Consider the following 5135-nt stretch of genomic DNA (forward strand, 5'->3'; position numbering starts at 1 on the left):
CGGGGCGTGCCGGCGGCCATCTTGCGCGAAGGAGCGGCCCCGCGAAGCGGCGGCGGCCATTTTGGTTGCGGGCGAGTCTCCCCTGAGGCCGCCCTTGCTCTTTTACCGGCGGCAGGTCGGTACCGCCGCTCCCTGCCCGAGTCCGCCAGCCCTCCCAGACCCTTCAACCCAGCCCCTCGGGAATCGTTGCGGCGACTGTCAGCCCCGCGACCCCACAGCAGCGGGCAGGCTGCGTCCCCCACCAGCCCTATTCCGCCTGCACGGCGCCTCCCGGGCGGCCTTGCGCCTCAGCCTCCTTTGCTGTGTGGAAACGAGCTGTGGTGCCTGTGGTTTATGGGTCTTCGGCGCTTGGGGAATAGGTGTCTCCCTCCTTCGAACGTACAGCGGCCTTCCTGCCCCCTGGCTGCATTTAGTGGGCTCATTTCCTCCCCCGGTTTCCCCCCACAGCCCGCTGCTGTGGGGCGCTGAGCAATGGCGTCCCCGCCAGCCGACATCAAGGGCGAAAGCGGCGTCCACGAGGCAGGTGGTCTGTCTGACACGTCGCCCCGCGCCTTCGCTTTGGTGGTGTAACCCCTGCATCATAAGGAGATCCATTTAATGCCATTAAAACTAATTGCTCTCTGTGCTGCAGAGTAAAAGTGACCCCGGGGAGAGATTTCACGTGAGTATTTTGGACAGCGGAATGAACGTTGAAAGGAATTACTATAGTGCAGTGGGAGGTCCGGGCTTTTCACACACTATTTTCATATCGCCAATGTTATTCCAGTTTCATGCAGCGCCAGGGCATTAGGATGTGGTTTGCTCAATCATTTTGAACCTAACGCTTGGAGGGAGCAGGGCCCAGCAGCACACCCCATACCCGCGGCCTCGTCTAGACAAAGGTTTAATGGCAATGGCAGCCTGTTTAACAAAGGTGGTCTAAGCTCTGCTAACTCCTTGGCTTTCGCCAGTAACCAAACTCCACCACTTCAGCCTGCATTAAATTTTGTGCTGTCAAATCTGGTATGAACTTTGTAGAGTGCATTCTTTACCAATACACTTCCCCCACCTTTTTAATGAAGCCTTCCAAGCTCACACCCAGAGCATGGGCAGTGCAGGTACCCCCAGAGACACAGGTCTGCTGGCCAGTGGCTCATTCACACTAGAGTCCTTTCAGCACAACAAAGCCAGAGGTATCCGGACAGAAAAAGGGAATCCCCTCAGATCCACACCCACATTCAGTTGAGCTTCAGGATCTGTTTCAGCAAGCTGAGGAAGGCTTTCTTCTACAGCCGTGCACTGGGAGGTCCATAAGCTGGCATGTCAGGGTTAGCAAAGGGGCAGAGTGCCAGGAGGAGCCTGCTCTTCCTGGGAAATATAGAGCACCTCATTGGCACCTCAGTGTTGTGGGTCTTTTTAAATAAAGCAGAAAGATGATGGGAGGAAGAGGGTGCAGGAAAGTAGAACGGGTCATAGATAACATGGCGTGTGAGACAAAGCGTGTCACATGTGATGGGGATATACAGGGATGCACACAGGAACAGAAACTAAAATGAAGTTCAGATATGTCACCTCCCTCTTTAAAAGGTCGAAAAGATCCAAAGTCTTTGGCCCAAATGGGACAGTTCTGCCAAAAAGACCCTGACCCCAAGGTGCAAAATAAGGGGAACCATGGGTATTCCTCACCACAGTTCATTTAAGGGCCTCAGTGTGGATTTTTATGTCCTCTGTGTGTGCGTGTTTGTGGCAGGGGAAAGGAAGAAGACTGGAAAACCTGAACGACTGCAGGTAACAACAACAAAAAATTCTTAATAAGCAACAACTGATTTCTGTTCACAGCACTTGGCTCCAGCTTCAGGCTGTGGTGTAACTCGTGTAGCTCTCAGGGGAAAAAAGAAAAAAAAAGCACACTTTGGCTGCTGTGCATCATTTACAGTGTATTTACTCTGCTGGCGTGTCTCTGTGGAGAAGCACTCCTTCCTGCTTGCTGCTTCTCCTGCGTGAGACCATTGTTCCAGACGAGCTGAAGAGAAACACACCAACTGGGCTTCTACCCTTCAAACTCTGCCGTTTACTTTTCCTAAAAACAGCCATTGGAGGCTCCTCCAGAGAATAACTCGGGACCTAACAAGGTAGGAGTGAACCCCCTTCCTGCTCTTTCGAGGGCAGAAGGAGCAGACTGGGAACGAGCAGGGTTATGGAGCTCTCAGCAAGTGCCTTGGTGGGTTTGTAACTGGTTGTTAAGTCCATTGGGCAGGAAGAGATTGGCAGAGTGGAGAGACAGACGGCTAGGAGCTGTAAAAGAGGATGGAGTGAGAAGCACATCTGTGGATCAGAGCCCGTAAGGTGCAAAAGGAGAGCTGGGGAGCCCAGCAGGCTCTGGTGCAGTCGCTGTTGGCACTGTAGAAATGTTCCTCCTCCAGGCCACGGGGCCTTTGGAGAAGGCAGAAGGAAGAGACAGGGCTGGGGTGGTGCTCCCAGCGCCCACCTGAACTGCAGCCCATGTCTTTTCCAGTGATGCCCTCCTGCCAGAGAGACACATTGGTTACAACTTCATTACAGTAGCTGTTTGCTGCTAAGGCCATTTCTCAAGTACTCACTTTCTTCATAACGCAGAAGGAGCAGACAGGGAACGAGCAGGGTTATGGAGCTCTCAGCAAGTGCCTTGGTGGGTTTGTAACTGGTTGTTAAGTCCATTGGGCAGGAAGAGATTGGCAGAGTGGAGAGACAGACGGCTAGGAGCTGTAAAAGAGGATGGAGTGAGAAGCACATCTGTGGATCAGAGCCCGTAAGGTGTAAAAGGAGAGCTGGGGAGCCCAGCAGGCTCTGGTGCAGTCGCTGTTGGCACTGTAGAAATGTTCCTCCTCCAGGCCACGGGGCCTTTGGAGAAGGCAGAAGGAAGAGACAGGGCTGGGGTGGTGCTCCCAGCGCCCACCTGAACTGCAGCCCATGTCTTTTCCAGTGATGCCCTCCTGCCAGAGAGACACATTGGTTACAACTTCATTACAGTAGCTGTTTGCTGCTAAGGCCATTTCTCAAGTACTCACTTTCTTCATAAACAGAAGCGGGTTTCTCTTTTTAGGGGGTAGGGACCCCAACACACCAACTCCAGGGAAGTCCATGTTCACACTCAAGTGGGTTTCTGATTGCAAATGTCACCTCCCACCCGTGACCCACGTGCAGCGCAGCGCTGTCCCCCACCGCCCCCTCCCGCACCTCTCTTGCTGCCTCAGGGCTCTCCCCTTCACCTTGTAAAGGAAAAATGAGCAGCTCACAAGGAGTTTGAGGGCTGACAGCTGCACCAGCAGTCAGCCAGCTTCACCGTGTTGTAGGTTTCTTGAGGATGGTGATGGAAGGAATGAAGGCTGTAGCTATTCTCAGCCTTCTCCCGTGAGGAGCGGACAGCTGAGCGTACCCGTGGTGTATTACAGGAATTCTAACGACCCTGCCAGGGGGGCTTGAAATCTCTTGCATCTAAACAGAGCTTGTCCTGCTTATTCCAGAAGAAGATACATCTTGTTCCTGTTCCATTTAATCCAGAGTGATTAAACAGAATCACGGCAGCCTTATTTCAGAATGAAATGCACATGTGAAGCTGTTACCAGACAGCTCCGTGCACACACCGGTATTTAGAAGATTTGAATCAGGTCCTTCCTAAGCTCTATAAGGCCAAGGGTATTTGTTTACTTTTGCTTTTCCTCACCCTCTGTTGCCCTGGCAAGCTCCTAAGTACGAGTGTGGTACAAATAATGATTTAAAACAAGATCTTAGGTTGCTGCATTAAGTAGATTGCTCACCGAAATTATGCTGTACGTCTGCAGAAAGCCTCCCTAATAGCTAACAGACGTATGAACTGCTCAGCCTATGCTTATTTCATTGTGCTATTAACTTTACAGCTTAATTATATCTAAAACACCTGCCTAACCAAACTCATTAATTAATTAGCAGCAGACGGGGAAAGAGGATACTCGTGGGATGGTCTGGGATTGCTGCTGTAGGGAAAGAGGAGCTACACAAAGTCAGGGGGAGAAACCAGGAAAAGGAGGAAAGGACTAAAGTTGTAGAAGTTTCTAAAAGAAAGCAGATCCCTCCTCGCCCCATTTTACGCAGGATACAGTACTCAGGGACTGAATCCATAAATACAGATAATTAAAAAGTTACCCTACAGGTCAGTCTCCCTCTGACACCCACAGGAAATGTGATATAGATTGAAAAGTCTATGTGCTCATATCTTTTTTCCCCTTTCTGGCTCAGGAACTGTAATTAAAGGGAAAATCAGCCTCTCTCCTGCCTTAGAGAGTATAGTGGCACAGCTGGTTTTCATCTTGGCTAGCAGGCTCTGTCCTCAGGCTACTAAGTGCTGAGTAATTTTTACCAAGCTCTGCTTGCAGATAAATGATGTTCTCCTCTTAGCTGCTGCCAGGCAAAGCTACAAATACTCCATCTTTTATTCTTTTCTCATAAACTCCTAAAACTGAATACTAAAAATGCAGCCAGAGATTTTTCCACTGCCATTTATTCTCAGCATGGTCACAACTGTATTACAATTACAGACACCCACCCGTTTGCTGAAGCTCAACTCTAGTTCCTCGTTAACCTGAAGCTTCCAATTAAAGGCTCCTTCAGTTTCATTGATAGTTTGCATAGACTCCAAGGACCCACTTCAGTTTTTTGGTTTTTTTCCCCCCAAAACACATTCCATGAGAAGGGCAACTGCTTTAAATAACTTCACACTAATTTTCTGGAAAAGCCTGACGAGAGAGTGCCAGTCTGAAAAGAAAAGCCTGTGTCTTAATACGCAGTTTGGGTAATTTCTCTCACAGCTATAACTACAAAAATAGCTGAAAGCTTTTGCCTAAATGTGGCACAACTGCTGGCCAGATAAAGTGTGGGCTCAGACCAATGGAAAAAATCTAGAAAGGTACAACACTGGAAACCCAGTACTCTAATTCAAGTTTTTCTGCAGTGTTTCTAGTAAGATCTTACATTTTCTGAGAAACTGCATAAGAATTAGTTAAAAACTATATAGAAAATGATTTTTAAAAATATTAGTTAATCTTGGCAATGCTGTTCTTCCAAACTACCTCCAGTAAGTGAAGCCATGAACATGAAGCCAGCGCAGGGAGGAGGCTGAAAACTGCTAAGAAATACCATGG

The sequence above is a fragment of the Calidris pugnax genome, unplaced genomic scaffold, assembly GCF_001431845.1.
Source record: "Calidris pugnax isolate Ruff unplaced genomic scaffold, ASM143184v1 scaffold63, whole genome shotgun sequence".
NCBI lineage: Eukaryota > Metazoa > Chordata > Aves > Charadriiformes > Scolopacidae > Calidris > Calidris pugnax.